This window comes from Globicephala melas, chromosome 3, assembly GCF_963455315.2.
Source record: "Globicephala melas chromosome 3, mGloMel1.2, whole genome shotgun sequence".
In the NCBI taxonomy this organism is placed as follows: domain Eukaryota; kingdom Metazoa; phylum Chordata; class Mammalia; order Artiodactyla; family Delphinidae; genus Globicephala; species Globicephala melas.
Window position 1 is genome coordinate 43,453,090 of NC_083316.1, and position 23,744 is coordinate 43,476,833.

The 23,744-nt window shown below is 40.9% G+C and overlaps 1 long non-coding RNA gene across 1 annotated transcript in view; it reads right to left on the minus strand.

Moving 5' to 3' along the window:
• LOC132597054 (uncharacterized) overlaps window positions 1-20,382 on the minus strand; it is a 139,901-nt gene extending 119,519 nt beyond the window's left edge. Inside the window, exons 1-2 of the long non-coding RNA XR_009563334.1 lie at window positions 20,285-20,382; window positions 17,797-17,937 (exon numbers count right to left, since the gene is read on the minus strand). This is a non-coding gene — a long non-coding RNA (uncharacterized lncRNA). The remainder of the gene's footprint in view (window positions 1-17,796; window positions 17,938-20,284) is intronic.
• Window positions 20,383-23,744: the final 3,362 nt, after the last annotated feature.

The window sequence follows — 23,744 nt, forward strand, 5'->3', positions numbered from 1 at the left end:
CATTGGCAAATAGATTCTTAACCACTGCGCCACCAGGGAAGCCCTACATCACAACATTTTAAATGTGACTTTCTGTTTCTTAGTAGGTCCCAACTGAGACGTATTTGAGACAACACAATACTCTCTCTGGAAGTACTTAATTTGTTTTCATCCTCACTATCTGATATGCCAACATAAAAGCTAAAAAAAAAAAAAAAAGAAAATCCAGAAGGACTTCCCTGGTGGCACAGTGGTTGAGAGTCCGCCTGCTGATGCAGGGGACATGGGTTCGTGCCCTGGTCCAGGAAGATCCCACATTCCGTGGAGCGGCTGGGCCGGTGAGCCATGGCTGCTGGGCCCGCGCATCCGGAGCCTGTGCTCTGCAACGGGAGAGGCCACAGCAGTGACAGGCCCGCGTACCACGAAAAAAAAAGCTAAAATAATGAATTGTCTTCCTTCCCCAACCCTTCTCTAGGAATGTTTGCTTCCTTTCCTACTACTAAGACAAATCACAGCTCCAAATCAAAGAATCCAACTATATGGATCATGCTTTTCACACAAGGCTGCTGGTCCCTTCTCTGGCTTTTGCCTGCCTATCTCCAAGGTGACCACTGGCCCAGGTTTGGAGCTACTTTATTCAAAAACAGCAAAGTAATTCCACTTATAAAAGCAGTCAGGTCCGTGGAAAATGTATTCAGGATGAAAAAGATAAGCTGATATAGCAAACAGAGCATACTGTTTAAGCATTCAGGTTCTAGAATAAGACTACACAGATTTAAATTCTGATTTACTAGCTCTGTAACTTTGGCAAAGTTTCCCCATCTATAAAATGAGCATATGAATATCTTCTTCATAGGATTATTGTGAAGATAAAAAGAGAAATCAGAACCAAAACACTTAGTGCGTGACATGTAGTTAACACTCAAGAATGCTAGTCATTAATATTATCATTTGTCTTAAATATCTGTTGTTATATAATTATTCCAGTTGCTGTAGGTCAGGAATCTGGGGGTGGCTTAGCTGAGTCCTCTGGCTCTGGGTCTCTCACAAGACTGCAATCAAGGTGTCAGCTGGACTACAGTCATCTCACAGGTAAATGGGGGAAGGATCCACTTCCAAGTTCAATCAAGTTATTGAATTAGCAGGATTCAGTTCCTCATGGGCTAGTGGGCTAAAGGCCTTAGTTTCTCAGTGAGGTGGTCTTCAGCTCTTCATCCTTGTCAGAACATGGCAGCTTGCTTCATCACAGTGAGCAGGTCAGAGAGAAGAGACAGTGACAGCATGACGGACAGTCACAGTTTTTGATCACCCAATCTTGGATGTGACTGCCCTTCACTTTTGCCACATTCTATTCTTTAGAAATAAAGCACTGGGCTCAAGGGGAAGTGATTATACAGGGGAGTGTATAAGGAGGCAGGGATGAATGAGGGCCATTTTGGAAAAAGCCTACCACACCATTGCGCAAGTTTTTCCAAGAAAATACTAACTTTTGAGATCTATATTGTGTGGCTTTTGTAAACTTTTGTAAACCCAGACAAATTGCAAAGTGTCCAATCTGAGTAAATGGGTCATCCGCATCTGAATTATTATCTATGTTCCCATGATTATGAGGTAGTTCACAGAGAGTTCCCACCTTAAAGGAAGGATGGGTGCTAATAGAGGTCCTCTTTGGTATTTATGTTACAAAAATGATAGGCATTTGTTTGTTTGTTTGTTTTCCAAATAACCCAACTCTCTACCCTCTAAGCTATTCTTTAACCAACTTTTAAAGATATTAGACACTACCTCAGCACTTGGGATGATTTTCCTCTTAGTGCAAAAAATGGTGGCCCCACATTCAGAGTCCATTTAAGTCACAGCCTGCCTCTTACTGTCTTCTGGTTCCTAATAGTTCTGGGGCTTTTGTTTTACTTCTATAGTTTATCCCAGGTTGGGAGTACCCCCATTCTCTTCAGTCCTCACAGTACCAGAGAGATTTTCTGTTACTTGACTCGAAGAGCAATTTAGTTCTTTTTGAGTCTTTTGATTCTCTTTCCAGATCATGTCCCATATTATTAAAAAAAAAAAAAAAGAAGAAGGCAATCCTCTCCCTAAAAAGAGTTCCAGCCTCTGAGTAAGGCAGCCAGTTTTTAAAACTGTGTGATGTTCTTTCTCATTACACAAATTATATTTAAATATTAAATTAATATTTTTAAATAAATTTATTCATTTATTTATTGGCTGTGTTTGGTCTTCCTTGCTGCGTGTGGGCTTTCTCAAGTTGCAGAGAGAGGGGGCTACTCTTCGTTGTGGTGCATGGACTTCTCATTGCAGTGCCTTCTCTTGTTACAGAGCACAGGTTCTAGGCTGCAGGCTTCAGTAGTTGTGGCATGTGGGCTCAGTAGTTGTGGCTCATGGGCTCTAGAGTGCAGGCTCAGTAGTTGTGGTGCATGGGCTTAGTTGCTCCACACATGTGGGATCTTCCTGGACCAGGGCTTGAACCTGTGTCCCCTGCATTGGCAGGCAGGTTCTTAACTACTGCACCACCAGGGAAGCCCTTAAATTAATATTTAAAGGATATCATCTGACTTTTCCACAGAAACGCTGCAGGCCAGAAGGGAGTCACATGATATACTTAAAGTGATAAAAAGTAAAAAAACTTACAAACAAGAATACTCTACCTGGCAAGGCTTTCATTCAGATTAGATGGAGAGATCAAAAGTTTTACAGACAAGCAAAAGCTAAAAAAGTTCACACCACCAAACCAGCTTTACAAGAAATGTCAAAGAAACTTCTCTAAGCGAAAAAGAAAAGGCCACAACTAGAAACATGAAAATTACAAAAGGAAATAGCTCATCGGTAAAGGCAAATATACAGGAAAGGTAATAAATTAACCACATACAAAGCTAGTAGGAAGATTAAAAGACAAAAGTAGTAAAATCACCTATATCTTCAATAAGGAGTTAAGAGATACACAAAACAAAAAGATGTAAAATATGATGTAAAAAACGGGAGGAGGGGGGTTAAAAATGCAGGGTTGTTAAAATGTGTCTAAAATTAAGAGAGCAGCAACTTAAAATAGTCACATATATATAGGGATTGCTATTTATAAATGTCATGGTAACCACAAACCAAAAATCTTTAAGAGATACACACACAAAAATAAGAAAGGAATCCAAACAGAACACTAAAGACAGTCATTAAATCACAATGGAAGAGAACAAAAGAGGAAGAAAGGAACAAAAGAGAATTACAAATAAACCCAAAGAACAATTAGCAAAATGTCAATAAGTATATACCTACTAATAATTTCTTTAAATGTAAATAAACTAAATTCTCCTATCAAAAGAAATAGAGTGACTGAATGGATACAAAAACAAGACCCATATAGAGCTTGCTATAAGAGACTCACTTCAGATCTAAAGACACACACAGACAGAAAGTGAGGGGATGGAAAAAGCTATTCCATGAAAATGGAACTCGAAAGAAAGGCAGGGTAGCAATACTTATATCAGACCAAATAGACTTTAAGACAAAGACTGTAACAAGAGACAAAGAACATTACATCATGATAAAGGGATCAATCCAAGAAGAAGATGTAGCACTTGTAAATATATATGCACCAACTTAGGAGCACCTAAATACATAAAGCAAATATTAACAGACATAAAGGGAGAAATTGAAATTAATACAATAATAGTAGGGGACATTAACACCCCACTTACATCAACAGACAGATCATCCAGACAGAAAATAAATTAGGAAACGCTGGCCTAAAATGACACATAAGACCAAGTAGACTTAATACATATTTATAGAACATTCCATCCAATGGCAGCAGAATACACATTCTTTTGAAGTGCACATGGAATATTCTCCAGGATAGATCATATGCTAGGCCAGAAAACAAGTCTCAGTAAATTTAAGAAAACTGAAATAAAATCAAGCATTTTTTCTGACCACAACTCTGTAAGACTAGAAATAAAAAGGAAAAAAAACTGCAAAAAAACACAAACACAAATTTTCTACTAAAATCCAATGGGTCACTGAAGAAAATTTTTTTTAATTTGGAGACATGAAAATGAAAACACAATGATCCAGAATCTATAGGATGCAGCAAAAGCAGTTCTAAGAGGGAAGTTCATAGCAGTTTAAGCTTACCTCATGAAACAAGGAAAATCTCAAACAAACAACTTAACCTTATACCTAAAGGAACTAGAAAAGGAAGAATGAAAAAATCCCAAAGTTAGTAGAAGAAAAGAAATCCTAAAGATTAGAGCAGAAATAAATGAAATAGAGACTAAAAAAACTATAGAAAGGATCAATGAAACTAAAAGCTGGTTCTGTAAAAAGATTTTTAAAAATTTGATAAACCTCTAGCCAGACTCATCAAGAAAAAGAGAGGGCCCAAATCAAAAAAAAATCAGAAAAGAAAAAGGAGAAATTACAGCCAACACCATAGAAATACAAAGGATCATAAGAGATTACTATGAACAACTATATGCCAATAAAATGGACAACTTAGAAGAAATGGACAAATTCTTAGAAATGTACAATCTCCCAAGACTGAACCAGAAAGAAGTAGAAAATATGAACAGACCAATTACCAGTAATGAAGTTTCATCAGTAATTTAAAAACTCTCAACAAACAAAAGTCCAGGACCAGAAGGTTTCACAGGTGAATTCTACCAAACATTTAGAGAAGAGTTAACACCTATCTTTCTCAAACTATTTCAAAAAACTGCAGAGGGAAGAATGCTTCCAAACTCATTCTACAAGACCAGCATCACCTTGATATTAAAACCAGACAAAGATATCAGGAAAAAGGAAATTACAGGCCAATAACACTGATGAACATAGATACAAAAATTCTCAACAAAATATCAGCAAACCAAATTCAACAATATGTTAACAGGATCATACACCATGATCAAGTGGGATTTATTCCAGTGATGTAAGGATGGTTCAATATTCGCAAATCAATCAATGTCATACGTCACATTAACAAATTGAGGAATAAAAATCTTATGATTATCCCAATAGATGTAAAAAAAGCTTTTGACAAAATTCAACAACCATTTACGATAAAAACTCTCCAGAAAGTGGGTACAGAGGGAACATACCCCAACATAATAAATAAATATATGATAAGCCCACAGCTAACATTACACTCAATGGTGAAAAGCTGAAAACATTTCCTCTAATGTCAGAAGCAAGACAAGGTTGCCCACTCTCACCACTTTTATTCAACACAGTATTGGAAGTCCTAGTCACAACATCAGACAAGAAAAAGAAATAAAAGGAATCCAAATTAAAAAGGAAAAAGTAAAACTATCACTGTTTGCATATGACATGATACTATACATAACATCCTCAAGACATCACCAAAGAACTACTAGAATTCATCAATGAATTAGGTAAAGTTGCAGAATACAAAATTAATATACAGAAATATGTTGCATTTTTATACACTAACAATGAACGATCAGAAAGAGAAATTAAGAAAATAATGCCATTTACCATGGCATGAAAAAGAATAAAATACCCAGAAATAAATCTAAGGAGGAAAGGAAAAAAAACTTGTACTCAGAAAACTGTAAGACACTGATGAAAGAAACTGAAGATGACACAAACAGTTGGAAATATATACTATGTTCATGGATTGGAAGAATTAATATTGTTAAAATAACCATACTACCCAAGGAAATCTACAGATTCAGTGCAATTCCTATCAAAATACAAATGACATTTTTCACAGAACAAGAGCAAATAACTCTTTAAAAATTTGTATGGAAACATAAAAGACCTTGAATAGTCAAAGTAATCTTGAGAAAGAAGAATAGAGTTGGAGGGATCATGCTCCATGACTTCAGACTATACTACTAAGCTATGGTAACCAAAACAGGTATGGTTACTGGCACAAAACAGACATATAGATCAATGGAACAGAATAGAGAACCCAGAAATAAACCCATGCACTTATGGTCAATTAATTTATGGCAAAGGAGGCAAGACTATATAATCAGGAAAAGATAGCCTCTTCAGTAAGTGGTGCTAGGAAAACTGGACAGCTATGTGTAAAAGAATAAAATTAGAATGTATTCTAACACCATGTACAAAAATAAATTCAAAATGGATCAAAGACCTAAATGTAAGAACTGAAACCATAAAACTAGAGGAAAACATAAGTGGAACACTCTTTGGCATATATTGTAATAATATTTTTTTGGATCCCTCTCCTAAAGCAAAGGAAACAAAAACGAAAATAAACAAATAGGATCTAATTAAACTTAAAAGTTTTGCACAGCAAAGGGAACCATCGACAAAACAAAAGGACATCCTACTGAATTGAAGAAAATATTTGTGAATGATGTGACTGATAAGAGGTTAATGTCCAAAATATATTAACAGCTCATACAACTCCATATCAAAAAAACAAACAAACAAATTAAAAAATGGGCAGAAGACCTGAATAGAAACTTTTCCAAAGACATACAGATGGCCAACAGTCACATGAAAAGATGATTAGTGATGTTGAGCATCAGAGAAATACAAATCAAAACTACAATGAGATATCACCGCACAACTGTCAGAATGACCATAATCAAAAAAGATCACAAATAACAAATGTTGGCAAGAATGTGGAGAAAAGGGAATTCTTGTGCAGTGTTGGTAGGAATGTAAATTGGTGCAGCCACTATGAAAAACAGTATGGAGCTTCCTCATAAAAACTAAAACTAGAACTACCATATGATCCAGCAATTCCGCTCCTAGGTATATATTTGAATAAAACAAAAACACTAATTTGAAAAGATACATACACCCCAATGTTCATAGCAGTATTATTTACAATAGCCAAGATCTGGAAGCAACCTAAGTGCCCATCAACAGGTGAATGGATAAGGATGTGACACACACACACACACACATACACACACACACACACACGCACACACACACTGGAATACTACTTGACCATAAAATAGAATGGAATTTTGCCATTTGCAACAACATGGGTGGACCTGGAGGGTATTATGCTTAGTGAAATAAGTCAGACAGAAAAAGACAAATATTGTATCACTTATATGTGGAACCTAAAAACTGAAACAAACAAATTAATATAACAAAATAGAAACAAATTCACAGATATAGAGAACAAATTAGTAGTTACCAATGGGGAGAGGGAAGGCAGAAGAAGCAAGATAGGGGTAGAAATTTAATAGGTACAAACTACTCTTTGTAAAATAAATAAGCTACAAGGATATATTATACAGTGCAGGGAATATAGCCAAAATTTTAGAATTAGTACAACTTTAGAATTCTATGACTTTCAAGAATAGGCCAAACTAAGGGAACTTCCCTGGTGGTCCAGCAGTTAAGACTCACACTTCCAATGCAGGGGATGCAGGTTTGATCCCTGGTCAGAGAACTAAGATCCCACGTGCCTCGCAGAGCAGCAATGCAAAGAAAAAAAGAGTACGCAAAACTAGTCCATGGAGATGAAAATAAGAATAAATGTTACCCTGGGCTGGGAAGGTTGGGTGGGAACCTTCTAGGGTGCTAAAAATATTTTAGATCTTGATTTAATGATGGTCACATGGGTATATAAATATGTAAAAAGTCTTTGAGATGTACATTTAAAATGCCTGCAATTTATAATATAGAAATTATATCTCAATACGTGCTGAAAAAATCAAAATAATACTGAAAATGTTTTTCAATATTGAAAATAATTTTTCTAATTAGTCAGAATCTCTGACTCTACTTCCACAGGACCCCCAGAAAAACTTCAACATTGTACCATGTGCTGTTTGTATAAGTATATCTTCCCACCTTTCCCTCAAAATTCATTTATTCAACTGTTATTTGTGGAGCATTTATTATATCCTCCAAAGAGCAAAACTGTATTAGTGGAGCCACAGATGGGAAAACAAACAATTTATCCCTAGAGTACACTTGCTCCATGATTGGGTAGCAGCCTGGACTCCTGAGTGAAATAGGAGGAGAACCAACTCTCAGTCATACATGCAAACTTCTGGTTTAACTAGAAATTCAGGGGTATGCACCTCACCTACAGACAGGTGAGTGTGGAGATGGGAGCTCCTTGCCTCCATTTAATCCCCTGTCCTTTTTCTAATGAGCTTGACAGAACATGTGGTGGAGGATTGGGAGGGGGGTTCATCTTGACAAACAAAAGGTTGCCAAACCACCTTCAAAGGTGTTGAGACAGGAATCATTTCTTCCCTGCAGAGTACCAAAGAACTGATGGCATCTAGGGTGGTTGTCTAGTTGAGAGTGGGATCAGAGCCAGTGTGGTGGATAAAGGGAGGAAGGTTAGTACGACAGGTTTTCCAAGCACATGGGAACATGGGGTGGGGAGGGGGCTTGGTGTGTTCCCAGAGTCTGTGTCAGCTGAGGGTACCTGGTACCACAGTCTTCAGGAAAATTCTAAATACCTTCTAAGTTTTCTATTCTATGAAAAACAATTATATCCAGGCTCTGTTGCTAAAGGCACAATCAGCCTATCACTGGTGTTTACCAAGGATTGAACTTATGGGCTCTAAATAAGCCAACAACCAAGCTTCCTTTTTCAGGAATTTCAGGCTTCAATGCAGAGAAGCAGTGTTATGTGTAAAACTTGGGTGAATCCCACTCTAATAATGTTCTTTGTTCACCGTCTCACAACTTCTAAAGATGATGATATCTTCTCTTACTTCAAACATTTAAAACCTTTCACCAAGAAATACCAAACTTTAAAAATATGTACTTATGTCATTACTATAACTATACATTTTGCTATTTAAGACTTATGAGAAAACACACAGATGCACACGCGCGCACACACACACACACACGTTTTCATCAGCTTGTGGTACAAACCCCTAAAAGAATGTACATAGAATACCCTAGAGTTTGTTTAAAAAAAAAAGAGAGAAAAAGAGATTAAATTAAATACATATCAATTTTAAATGAATACTGATTCCTTTAAAACAGTAACTAGGAAGATACTTTTTCCAACAAAAACTCCTCTTTGAAATTATCCCTAGAGCTACTTCATCAGCGGCACATAACGCAGTGACAGATAAAATGAAACTCATTATTTTATAATTACAACTCTCTTTAATTAAGATGTTGGCAAGCTTACAAAATCAAAGCCACCCTTAAAAAGAATGATTAAAAAATATCTGCAATTCAAAAGTGTTTTTTCTAAAAAGCATGGTAAGCAATGGCAGCATTACAGAAATACATGACAAGCCTCCCAAGCAATGCTTTAAAGGAGACAAAAGTCACTTTTTTTTTTTTTATAATAAGACCTTTTCTGTGAAATTTTTTTTAAAAAGAGGGAATTCCCTGGCGGTCCAGTGGTTGGGACTCAGCGCTTTCACTGCTATGGCCCAGGTTCAATCCCTGGTCGGGGAAGTAAGATCCCAAAAGCTACGTGGCATAGCCAAAAAAAAAAAAAAGGAGAGAGCAAGAGAGAGAAAACAACCTAATCTCCAATCTCATTATAATGTTATCATTCTTCTTTCAGTTGAGTACACACACACATTTATACCCTACATCATCACTCTTTGAGTAAGTCGTTTTTATTTTTTAAAAGATAATTTGTAAATTTTTCTTATTAATAAACTAATACAAATTAATTGAAGAGGTCAGAAAACTCAGAGTATAAAGAATAAATTATAACCACTTATTGTCCCACCAATGAGATTAATTATTTTAAAAACAAGTTTTGTATATTACCTTAAAAAGGATTAGAATGAAGCTGAGATGGCCCAGACGGTTGAGAAATAACATCCAAGAAAATCTGTATTTACCTTGTAGAAACTGAATACTTGGAGAGAAAATCAAGTTACAGCATTTTGTCTACAAGTCAGATCTCAAGTTACCAACGCCAAACATGTAAGTGCCTTTGGCATTAGGGATTCTTAGCATATCATCTGAGAAGTAGTGCCTTTCCCAGCTCAGAAAGCTGTGTCCCACAGAACAGAGCAAGCCAAGGGCTGTTTGTCTTTCCAGGCAAGTTAACCTGAGTAAAACAGAACAGAAGGTGCTATCAGCTTTCCCCTCTGGACTATAGAATGGGAGCCACTGAAAACTTTCATCCGCTAGCCATGGCCAAATCCAACCAATCCTGCCAACACTCCAGAAAAAAAGAACTCTACTCTTCTTAAGGGCACCAACGTTTACCTGTGAAGGCTGAGGTAAGGAAAAAAGCATTCTTGACAAATACCTTAGAGACTCCTGGAGTCTAAACTTAAGTGTACTCACTAATGATTGTACTTGTGAGCCAACAAAGGTATGTGGTGTCTGAATTCCTCCATCTATATTACCAGAAATCTCTATAATATCAACTGAATGGGCATTTCCTCTCTACCACCTTCCTGCGTCCCTTTGGCCAGGCTGATGCCTCTCCCCGGTGTCTCAGTCACTGAGCTGGGCGCTGACTCTATGGACCTGGAGCAGAATAGAACCCGTCTGGGTTGGAGAAGCAGGCTCGGGAGATATTAGCGTATAAAGCAGGATGAAGTAATAGACTGGATCATGTCCTCAAGGAACAGCACGTAGAGTAAAAAGAGGAAAAGACAGAGATCTGAGGAAGCCTTAAAGTCTGGCAGGACACGGTGACCGACAGAATGTAGGGGACAAGGAACTGGGACATGCACGATGGTACCCATATTTTGAATGCATACTATATTATCATTATTTGTTATAAAGTTCTATTTTATATTGAGTATCTCAATGGCAGGAATTTTGTCGTATCTTTGGGTCTTTCTTAGTACCCGGCAGGTGCTTAATTGATATCTACAGAAGAGAGAATAGAGAAGAAGGAGAAAATGGAAGAGATGGAGTGGGAACTAGGAAGACAGGAAGGAGGAAAGCAGACAAAGAGGCAATATTTCCACAAAGGTTCCAAGTCCACCCTGCTTGTGATAAACTTAGAACACTGGTGACCAAGTCAAGCTCTGAACCAGAAGAGACATAGCAAAAAGCCTGGATATAGAACATTTGAATGCATGTCCTGCAGAACATACTGCTGGAGAAACTCAAGGCCAGCTCCAGGCAATCAGCCCCCAGAGCAAAGATGAGGAGCCCTGCTCCCACTCAGAAAGTACCCAGTGTTTCTAGATCTACAAGAGAAAACAGTGGTAACTTCAGCCAAGTCAAGGTTGCTGAAGGCTTCTTCATGGGTTCCTTCGGCTGTTTAAAGAGGAAAGCAGTACAACAGATCTCAGGAACTCAGTTGGCCCAATACAAGGCACAAAGGACTTGGTAGCAGCCACATAATATGTGTTTATAATAACCTGTTCACACTCTTGCATTGGCTTCCAGGAGATATGACCGTGAGGCGGCAGAATGACGCTGGTTCACATGGCATTCATACTGCACTGATGGTTGGTTCCCTGCAATGATGCCAAATGGCACTTCCCCAAATGACTGTGGTCTGCATCTTTAAGAAACCCCTATTTATTTTCTCCCAATGCAAGTTTATCTCCATTTGACTTTGTAGGTCCTTGAAGCTAATAAATTATGGAACTGCTTGCCTAGAAAAATATTTTTCATGGAAAGAATCAATTGTAATCTAGAGGAAACACTCACTGTCTGAATTCCAACAAACCTGTTCCATGATATGGTTGAGTTCTTGCACTCTGCCCAAAGCCAAGAGACATACCACGAATAGAAACAGTTCAAGGCCCTTAGTCCAACATGCCTGCCCTATATTGCAAATTCAGCCCTCTAATAGGAAGGTGGGGTGAGAGACAGGGAGGGTCAGAAAAATCTTTTTATCTGACCATACTTGGAACTTTTTGTTTAGTCTGGAGAAACCCAAACGACACAGTTCTTAAGATTCTGTACTTTTTCACTTTGGCTGTTTGTATATGCTACATGCACCAAAAAATATGTCCAAGCGCAAAACCCATTTCTAGAGCAATTTAAAGTCGGCTCATGCTAAACACTGAATTAAAATAATGTATTGCTTTTCTGCAGTTCCTTTCGAGTACAACATTAAGTCTCTGGGTACTTACAGGAATTTCCTTGACAACACAGTCAGATAATACTCACCCCATTTTCCAAATGAAAAAATATTTGATAAACAGCCTAGAATAAGCCTATTCCTTTTGAGGGAGTCCTCACTACCTGTCCAATTTCCCCCTCCAATTTCCATTCCATTCCTCCCCCTCCCAAGAAGGGCCCTAAACACCACTCATTTCTTTGCAGCATTCATACACACATACACACACAAGCATGGATACCCGCTGTATTGACTACATTTTCTTATTTTCTACAATCTTGATGCTCTGGTATTTGGGACACTAATCCTGGAGAGACTGCCCCTTCTAGCATTAGCTAATTCCCAAAGACAGCAAATGACTTCCCTGGAAGCAAGCCTTTAATAAACAAACCAACCAATTCAGAGCCTACACCCCTAACCACCTCCTTTATCAAATTCTCACACACCAAGCCAATATCCCCCCTGCCCAAAATCACCCCAAGGCCAGGTACCAGAAAATCAGGGACACTCCTACAGCCCAGAGTCTACCTAAATTGTTCAAATTATTCAATGTACCTTCCCTGCCTCATCCATTCCTTCCCAGAAAAAAACCAGTAAAGGCTTTGGGCCATGCTCTGCCCTCCCCTCTCTTCCTCCTGATCAACCCTGTTGCTTCCCTCTCTGTGGCCCTGCATGGCCTGGTGTGCTGTACCTCATGTTTCTACAGATCTGCAAGTACAAAATTCTTTCTTTGTGACAATCATTTGTGTCTGTCTGTCTTACCATACCTGATTAGAAAAAAACCCAGGTACATTTTTAACACACCCACATTCTGAGAAAATCCAATAATCTAGGTGCTTTAGAATTCACTCACTTTTACTAGGCCACCTAAAAATAGAGGGACAATGATGAAGAATTCTAGCTGAAGGTTCTGATCCCTAGGGAAGAAGGTATCCTCTAAGTCTCAAATCTCATTCTATCTGAAAATAAGAGTCCTTACTTTGAGTATGACGCATGTGAACACAATTGTGTTTTTATGTAACTATTTATGCAATGGGTTTACCTGTGTTTACGAGCTTCCCCAAACCAGGCATGATAACTCACACTTTTTTGCTTCTGCTATTGCTTCAAGCACAGGGGAAGATCACAATGCATGAACAATATGTGACAGTGATTAAGACATGGCCACTGACGTTGGCCATGGACCAAGCTGTGGATCTGTCACTTACTACCTTGAGCAACATATTACTTAAGGCTCAATTTCCTCAACTGTAAAACGAGCATAATGATATGACATACCTCATAGAGATGCTGAACAATTAAATGAGAATATACGTAATAAATTTAGCAAAATTCCTAGAAAATAGTAAGCCTTCAATAAATATTTTCTACTATCATCATTGTGATGGGTGCTTTAGAGTGATAGTTAAATAGCATTTAAGACAAAGTCTCTTTTTTTTTTTTTTTTTTTTTTTTGCGGTACGCGGGCCTCTCACTGCTGTGCGGAGCACAGGCTCTGGATGCGCAGGCTCAGAGGCCATGGCTCATGGGCCCAGCCGCTCCTCGGCATGTGGGATCCTCCCGGACCGGGGCACAAACCCGCGTCCCCTGCATCGGCAGGCGGACTCTCAACCACTGCGCCACCAGGGAAGCCCCAAAGTCTCTTCTTGTTATGGTAAAATAGCTTGTACCTATCCATCAGTTTAATTAGAAAAAAACAAAACAGAAAGGGAACATTTATTAAGCACCTTATGTAAGCCAGACTCTGAGCTAGACCCTTTACGTTATTTATTTTATCTAATCCTCACAACAGCCCTGTGAAGTAATACCATATCTGTTTTACAGATGACGTGACTGAGGCTCAGAGAGACCAATACCCTCAAGATAACCCAACTTGTAAGTAGCAGAGTCTGGATTTGGCCAAAAATCTGCCCAGCTCCCAAGCCTACTGGTCCTTGTTGCTTCCTGAGTAGAACTTGAATCCAACATCCTTGGGAAGTTCAACTATTACAGGGATTCCTGGGAACTGGTAGAAAACAGAGATGATACAGTGATGTGCTCCTTAGCAAAGAGAAAATATCCAGGATTGCCACTGCAAACCAAGAACACAGAACAGAGACACAAGCACTGAGGGAAAGGATGAAAAGACAGAAGTAGATGAAACAGGAACTGACAGAATTTAGAAAAGAAGTGGAAGAAAAAAATTATAGCATCACAAGAATGAAGTTCACATTGAATGTACGTTAAGGAGATGAGTCCCTGATGCAAATACAGTAAAATAAATGGAGGATGTGCTAAGAAAAGTGAGTAAAACAAAATGGAAGTAAGCAGATGGTTAAAAAAAAAAAGTTTAGAAAAGAAAGATGATGAATATGGAAGAGATTAAGGGAGAAGAAGAGAACCTGAAGAGAACCTGAAGAAGAGAACCCAAATAATGGAACAGTAAAATATTTCAAGATACAATTGAAAGTGACTTCTGCTCAGGTGGCAGCCCCCCAAGACAAGGCAGTCCTTGCAAGGAGGTCTGCCATTCTCTAGAGAGTTATATCAAACACAACTCTTCAAATCCAGCCCCATCAGCCAATCCTAGGAGTGCAACGTTTTGAATAATAAAATTGATTCTTTGGATATAAAAGCTATATATTTTCCCCAAAGAAAGGAAATATTTAAATTTACAAATTGAAAGGTACATCTTGTCCCTAGGAAAAAAATATCACAGCACAATTATTCGACTACAAAGATAAGAAAAAAAAAAGAATCATTTTATTATTATGAAAAAAAACTATCAAGTCACTTACAGAAGGTGAAAACAAAAAATCAGTGCTAGAAAACAGTAAAGCAAGGCCAACAAAGTCCTCAAGAACAAGGTGTGACCTAAGAATTTTATTATCCACCAATAGAAATGTAAAAACAATGGGTAAACTTTCTGAAAATGTAAGAGGTCAGGAGCTACAGCTTTTCATTTGTGGAAGCTACAAGAAACAAATATTATCCAACCAAAAGAACAGAAAGTCCTCATTAAAGAATGGCTGGTTATTTGTGTATTTGATCCAATTAACTGAAGGAGAACAACTAGAAAAAATGTGGGTACTTATTTACACAATAGAAGTATATATAATGAATAACATTTTTAAGGCAAAGAAGAAAATATGTGTGATGACCTAACACTGAGTTTTGCTCTTTTTATCCAGAGTTAAAGACCCCAACCAAGAGTCCAAGGGATGGACCCTGGAAGCCAGGACCTGAGGGGAGAGTTGTAGGTAGCCCTTTCCCAGCAGGCTTTGGCCAAGACAAGAGAACTGTGGTTGGAGGGGCCTTATCAGTATTTGGATAATTGCTGTCTTAGCTTAGTTCCTGAGAAGCAGACCCTGAAATGAGGGTTCCTGTGCAAGTTAGTGATTTCTTAAGGAAGTGTACTCAGAAAATCTGGTAAGAGGTTAGGGGAAACATAACAGGGAGGGAGAAGCCAAGGGAGGATGAGATTTCCAGCACAGTCCTAGCCTCAGGCTGACCCCACAGGGAGCTCTAGAATATAAATTATATCTCGGAGTTTGTCTATTTTGCAGCAAGGGGGCTAGACTTTCATTATCCCATTCCATTCAGGCGTTGGCTCTCTGGCAAAGGGGAATGATATAAACCCCCAGATTTCCAGGCACACCCAGATCTCTACACCCATGGGTGAAGAGGCTTCAGCAGCCCAAGGGTGTTTCTCAAAGGAAAGCTGCAGGTGCAATCCACCCAGCCCACCAACCCTGGAAGAGTCAGAGATAGCAGGGTGAGTACAGAAAAGCAGCAGAAGAGCAGGGCTGGGAGCTGGTGGGGAGGCAGGCTGAGCCTCTGGGCACATGCGAGCCACAGCCAGGCCCCAGCCAGAGAAGGGGAGATGTTTTTATTGCCAAGAGAGACTGATGTTTTGATTCTATGTAAGTCCAGACTTTTTAATGAAAGTGAGGCATCTGTTAATACCAGAAAGTGACTAGAAAAACTAAGGGATTTACCAGAGAATTCATCCATGGGCAGGCAAGAAAACAACAGAGTAAATTTCAAGAGTCCTGGAATGAGCAGAAATAAAGTTACTTTCTGTTTATACCCTATAAACTCCAACTCATTCAACAAACTGCTTACAAATATGTGCTACCCACCCCATAGATACACTTACATTCACACAGATTATCTCAGGAAAGACATGCAACAAAACAGTAAGAGCAGTTGCCCCTGGGGAAGGGAACCAGGTGGCTTTGAGGCAGGAGTGAGAGAAGACCTAATTTACGCCTTTAAATTCTGACTATAAACATGTATCTTTAAGAAATAAAATCATTTAAAGTCTTTTAACTCGTAAGGAAAATAAAGCGAATAGAAAATCAAATAGGAAGGTAAGCTGGAGCCAGGCAAGAGTTAGTTTGGAAAACATATAATATAAATCTTATCTACTTGCTATGGAAGAGAAAACAAATCAGGCTCTGAGTTCTTGGCTACCAGTATGAAGAAAGTAACACCACTATTCCCAGCATCCATCAGATGAAAACAAACCATTTGTTCAGGAAAAACAAAGCTATTCCTAGAACTAAGATTAGAATTAAATTTCTCCTGTGGGTCCTCTCTTTTGGATCCTATAAAGGAGTGAACATTTTCACCAACCTCACTATTATAAACACAGGGGCAAACTTAATAGAGTTGCCAATCTTATGATGTTTGTTATTATCAGCAATAAGTGCTAAAGGTGATACTGACCAGGATTATTATTGGTTTCATAGGGGAAGTAATGAAATCACAGCAATTATTTGGCTTTAGTAGGAGAGATGGGAAGAAAATTAAGGGGTCTACAGCACTGAATCATTAGGCTGCTGCTGCTTGAAATTCACTTAATCTTCTGAGTCAGATGCAACCAACTGTGCGCCAGGGATTAAATGTCACCAGTGTTTGTCTTCAGATAATATCTGAGCTTTATGGCCTATTCAGTATGCAATGAATGAACGGTATGAATTCAATGAATGAATGGCACAGAATGCTCACCTAAATATTTTCACTGCAACTCAAAGTAAATGTGAATCACTTACCACTACACACTGACTAGAGTGGATAAAATTAGAAAGACCGACCATACCAAGTGTTAGCAAGACTGTGGAGCAACTAAAACTCTCATACACTGCGGGTGAGAATGTAAAATGGTGCAACCACTTCGGAAAGTAGTTTGACATTTTCTTAAAAAGTTATATCAACACATACACCTACTGTATGATCTAGCCATTCTACTCCTAAGTATTTTACCCAAGAGAAAAGGGAAACTATGTCCATACAAGACTCGTACACAAATAGTAGCAGCTTTATCTGTAATAGCCAAAAACTGGGAGCAACGCAAATGTCAAATCAACAGCTGAATGGATAAACGAATTCCGGTAGAGCCACAATAGAGTTCTACTTAACAGTAAGAAGAAATGAACTCTTGATATGTGCAACATCGGTGGTTAGGTGGTTCTTATGTGGAAGGCACTTCACACTGTTTCATTTTAGCCTCACAGGCACCCTATAAGGTAAATACTATTCTGCTTTTAGAGTTGAGAAAACCGAAGCTTAGAGGTGAGCAACTCATCTGGGTTCACTCAGCTGGTGAGTGGCAGAGGCAGGACACAGACCAAGCCAGTCTGATGAAGAGTCCTCACACACACTTTGCTCAACAGGGAATGCTCTGGGTTCCTTAGACCCACCAGCCTCTTCAAGGTGAGGCAGTACCATCCAGGAGATGACCTCCAAAAACAAGAAGGGGTTCCGAGTTGGTGGGGAGACGGTAAACTTAAAGGAGGAGGAAACTTTTTCCTTTTTCAGATGATGCCCAGATGACTCACCCTTTCTTGTCACTCTGCTCCAAATCCTCAGGTCTTAATCTTGATATGTCAGATTTGGGGACCCACTGGAATGCTCTCCAGGGAGGCTGCCCTTCTGTCTCAAGGCACAGGGCTGTACCACCAGCAGCTCCACCTGGGCACCTATACCAAAGCAAGCAGCAATTTGGTATTCTGTTACTGTTTACTTCTGCCTTAATTACAAGGTGGGGGAAAGAGTGCCTAAGGTTTGCCAAAAACTGGGTGATTTTTTTTTTTTTTTTAAGTTCCTTCCTTTCTTTCTAGTTGTTCAAGTCTGTTGGGAAAGGCAAGAGGAACGATTTTGGAACTGAACTTGCTGCTGAGTTGCCAGGGTTTAGAGATCTCTGCAAAGGTCATTGTTTTCTGTAAAGGTCATTGTCTTTTCATGAAAACCCCGGCAAAGCATGCCAATGGAGGAAAGCCACCAGCTTGCCAAACGTCCGGTGTCCCAGTCACCTGCTCTTCCTGCCCTAGGAAGGATGTGGACGATCTCTGGAGTAAAGACATCAGATCGGTTTTGTTCCTTTCTTGCTCTTAAATCAGCTGCAAAATGCATGAACAAAGCACACACAGGACTATTCTCAGAGCCCTGTGCCGCCTCCTCGTTAAACGCCAGCAGCTGCTGGGTGTTGCACAGAGCAAGATAAGCAACATGACATTCGCGGCCATTTACATCCTGAGTGTAGATCATTGTGATCTCAGCAGAATTTCTGAGGTTTCAAGCCCTGAAGAATACCCCACCAGTGAAAATGCGCAGAGGGGGTGAGGTCTGGGCAGGGGGTCCTGGGTGGGGTGAGGGGCTCGCAGCAGGAGTGGCCAGCAGAATCAAGCAACCAAATCACGAGTTACTTGCTCTTGGGAAAAGCAGCTCTGCTGACAAGAGAATTAGGGCAGGATGATTTTGGCAAGCCGCGTGTTGTGTTAGCTGCACAAACTTTTTCTTTCCTCTTAGGCAGCCTCTTAATAATTGGGTGGGAGCTTCTTTTCACATTTCGTGAAGAGGCAATTCCTGTCAGATGTTTTTCAGAGGGGTTTCACCTCACGTTTGCCAAGCACACACAATTCCAGATGCAACTCTGAGTCTATTCAGTTTGAGAAGATTAGAGTTCGCAGCCATTGGCAGGATTTTTACTTTCCTGCTGGCCTCATAGTTCCTCACATTACTTTAAGTGAATCTTACTCTTATCTCTACATCAAGTCTTAATGAAAAATATGAGGGAGAGGAAAGGACCCAGAGAGTCACTGGGGCAACTGGCATCTCACTGGAGGCTGCCAAACCATGTGAGTCCTAATTGGAGACATTTCCCTTCTCCCAGTAGGTGCCTCCAATTTACCTCTTTACGGGCAGAGATTAATTTTCATTCCTATGTGAGGCTTGTGGGAGGAAATTATTTCAATTACTTCCCTTCCATCTTCCTGCCTGTTCCAATAACCTCTACGTCTCATTATTGCAACTGCAATAATCCAGGCAAGAGATAATGGTGCTGGGCCAAGGTGGTAACAGTGGAGGTGGCAGGAGGAGAGTTTCTGGATATGAGTAGAGAGAGTTGCAGGATGGGGTTGGCTGAATGCTCTCGGTCTTGAAACTTCTGGTAAGGGAGTGGTCGCAGCAGTAAGCTCAGAGAGGCAGAAATGCATCTTAAATTCTGGCCCTTAGGCAAGGAGTAAAGGTCCCATTTATTGAGTACCTGCTGTGTGCCAGGTGCGAAACTTCCTCCTCACAAGTCTTTGTAGTAGGTTTGACTATTTCCACCTCACAGAACCTGCGTCTGTCAGACCCTAGAGGCTGTCACCCTGAGCCCCTTACGAGGGACAGCCCCTGGGGGTATGGTATGCACAGCAGAGTGGCTCGGGGAGGATCCATGAGCACAGGAGGGCAGGCACCAGAGTGAGGGGGCCCCCGACACCCTCCCTTCTGCCGCAGCTTCTCAGCAGAGCTCCAGGGTGGAGCTGCAAGACCTGGGTCTGACCCCGCACTAAGCTTCCTCAACGGGATGCAGGATGCAACTGCTGCAGCTGCAGCTGCCAGAGGCAGGAAAGCCAAGCAGGGAAAGGCAGGAGATCCCGCTGACGCTTCCAAACCCCGGACCCAGCTTTCCGGTGCTGACAGGGAGGGCACCACCCAGGCACTGCCGGCAACCCCCGTAGGCAAAGCCCCTGAATTCACGTTTTGGTCTCCACAGCCGGAAACCTTCAGCTAGCCATCCTGGAGGAGTTCCGAGGTCTCTGTCTCCAGGCTGGCCAGGACTGCTGGAGGAAATGGGCCCCTTCAACCCCAGTGCACCTGCACTGGGCGTAGTCTATTTCTCCTCTGGCTGCCAGAGCAACGGAAACAACAGTGACCGCCGAAACCCCCTTAACACCACAGCCCAGGCTGACCCTGACCAATGGAAGCCAGACTTTGCATCTTGGTTTCTCCCCTTTTTTTCCCACATACCTAAAAGTATCTTCTCTGAAACCAAGAACTTACCCAGTCCTCATACTGAGCCGAAACTGTTCTCAAAGCCTGATCCGCTGAGCTCTTCCTGGCATGCCTGGGTTTCACTGATTCCCAGACTCCAGGGAGAGGGTGGGAAGCCTGCTTTCAGGCTTGCAGCAGAATATCCATCTGGGGGAGCGTGCCCTGGAGGCTCCTCTCCGGAACCGCTATGCAAGCTGCTTTACTCCAAACCCAAGTGAAGTGTGCAGCTTCCCAAGGTGTGGCCACAGCAACTGACCCGAGTTTGTACCCCAACACATGTGGGTCTGACTACTGCCCTGACTAACAAATCCCATCCCATGAGAGGGCACTTTCACAGAAAATGCCTCCTCAGAAGTAAGTCCAGCCCTTCTTGAGAGCATTAGTGTCCTCATTCCACATAAGAAAGGACCCACTTTGAGAGGATAAATGATACATAATAATTTATGACACCAACTGACTTCTGTGAAAGTGACTGGGAAATGGACAACTTGTCTTGCCTGTTAATTCACAAATGGACATGACGAGCCCAAGACACACTTGCACTGAAGCAGAATGTACAGCCCCAGCCTTGAAACCTGTGTGTAAGGGGCGTGACGGGCTCATGTGTCCTCTCTCAGCCTGCACCAAGAGGATGGAGACAGGACGCCAGGGTCCTTCCCCCCTGTTCTGTTAGCATCCACCACAAGAAATACCCTGGACAGGGAGGGGGATAAGCACCGCTGTGCTATTTCTTTAGTTCTCTCTGAAGTCCTGCAAGTTAGACAGAGCACTTGCCACACATTACAAATAAGAAAATCCAAATTCAGAGAGGTCAAGTGACTTGTCTGAGCTCATACAGCAGGCACATAGCAGAACCAGGACTTGAATCCAGATTTCCTATTCCACATTATTCTCCAGTGGCTTATTGAAAGGCTTACATAAGGGGCTCCGTTCCTCTGTTATTCCATGCAATAAACCAGGGCATATACACCAAGCCTTATCTTTTCAATTCTATTTTTAGTTCTCATTATAATGTACTCTGCACTTTAATAGGTACTTGAATAGGTGACAAAATGAGAGATTTTTACAGAAGATCAACTTTCAGTTTCTAGTCTGCTCACAAATTTTTTCAGAGAGCAGCTCCCGTACACAAAACACTTTGGATATTACAATACTATATGATACATACTTCCTCTACTCATCAAACTTGCAATGGGGCTGGGAAGATAAGACATGGACCCAAATAACCACCATACCAAAGCAGATACGATCCGTGTGTGCCCCAAGAATGGTGCCCTGCAGAGTACTGGGAGGTCCAAGGGCATGAGACATAACTTCTGTTTGACATAATCAAGGAAGGCTTCCTGGAGGGGGTGACTTTGAAGCTGAGCTTTAACTGTCACATGGGATTTTAGTAGACAGAAGGTGATGATTTTAGCTTTTAAAAAATCTGATTGGACCTTGTATTTAAATTTTTATGCCTCCCAAATTTGCTCTAAGTAAAATAAGAATATTTCCCATATCATTCTGCAACATGTCCTTTGACAAGGAGCATCTCCCAGAAGAGAAAAAGGGCAGTGTCCAGAGAAATGGAACCCAGAAGCTCAATTCATCTGACTCTATCTATCCTAAGTCCATGCAGAAATGGGTGGCAGGTCTCCCCGTACACTGTGCCACCCTCTCTTCCCTCACTGTGGTTCCTGCCCACCTGCAGCAGCCAGCAACAAGCTTGGCACTGTTGTGGCAGGGAAGGGCAGGGGGCAGGGGTGTCCTTTGTTCATCCCTATTTCTCATTCTCCGTTCAGAAATCAGCAGGACACTTATTTCCCAAGATAGAGGAAGACAGGTCTTGTGCAAACAGGTGGTTCCAGGAACATTTCCCACAAGAACAGGGTTTTTCTTCTACTATAGCCTTGAAACAGACCCTTTTTTTTTCATTGCTCTCCTGTATCTTTCTTTAATAGAGCAGATGACCAATGAATCCACAAAAGCAGTGTGCTACACTGCGGGAAATCTCAGGTTACTAACCAAGCATGGGATGTGTCTGGCTTGTACTTAGTTCTCCCTGCTAGGAGAGCACTTCTCCCTGTCTCCATTCAACCTAGTTACCTCCTACCCGGCCCTTGAAACCCCATTCAAAGGGCACCCCTTCAGGGAAACCATTTCCCCTCCACACATCTATATCGAGGCCAGGCTTCCCTGTTACATATTCTCATTCTAGCTCTCCTCCCTAGTTTGTGGTTACTTTAGTGGGTATCTCCTATAGCAGATCTTAACCTCCATGAAGGCAGGTATCGCCTAGGATTATCATCATGTCTCACACATAGAAGGTACTCTGTAAATAATTGTGGACCAAATGTCCTGATGTAGTGATAAATAGAGTCAGACAGCCCTTCGCTGGAATGCTAATCCAACACTTACTATTTCGACAATTAATTATACTCCCCATAGCTCAGCTTCCCCTTCTGCAAAATGAGGATAACAACATCTATTTCACAAGATTACGATGAGAAAAATATAGATAAGAGCATCTAGCTGGCACTTGTGAATGCTCACTCAGTAATATTCATTTCTTCACCTGCCTTGTCACCTAACCGGCTCACCAGGGTGCCTTTGACCTTGACCCTCAAGCCACACAAACCTTCCTTCACAAACCCCAGAGTTCACCCTAGAATTCAGATTAAAAATGCTCTCTGGGGCTATCTGAAGCTGAGTTGAAAACTTCCATTCATCCTCTATGTCTGTCAGGATTCTAAGCTGCAAGCAACAGAAATCAACTCTTGTTCATTTAAGCAGAAAAGGAAGCTACGAGAAGCAAATGGGAAGCTTGGAGTTGCTAGGATGACGCGGAACAAGGCTCAGGCTCTCCACAAAGAACAATGCCCCAAATTGGGCCACTGGGCTGGTCCAGGGAGGCACTGCTGCCACCCACACAGGGCACAGACCCTGAAACTGGTACTATGTACTATGTATGGTACTAGGTATGTGGCCAGCACTGGACACTAGCTACAGAATCACAGTCCCTGTTGCCTCTAGAAACTAAACGTTCTGTGATTGTTGTCCCATCCTCATCAGAATGGAGTCCACCAGGTGCCTGTTTTTGCTCTGAGTGGAAGTCTAGGACAGGAACTTCTGATCAGGGGAGCACAGGTCAATGTGCCTGGAATCTAGCTGCAAAACAGGCTAAGAAAACATGTGTCATGTTCAGCTTCTCTATGAGAGAATACTCTGTCTTGTCAGGTCGGGAATTCCCCCCAAAAGGAGACAGGCTCAATCTCTGAACATAAAAAAAATGACAATTGCCTGGAATCTGCCCACCACCTGTATTCTGGATTTCTCCATACTCTACCCTAGCTAGCCTCGTGGATTAAGCCCCCTGACTAACTGCTCCCCACAAACAAGCATTTTCTAGTTTTCTCCCTCTTGCCACACATCCCTGTTGATCTAAAATACTTCCATTTTCTTAACTCCTTCCTCATCCATTTATATC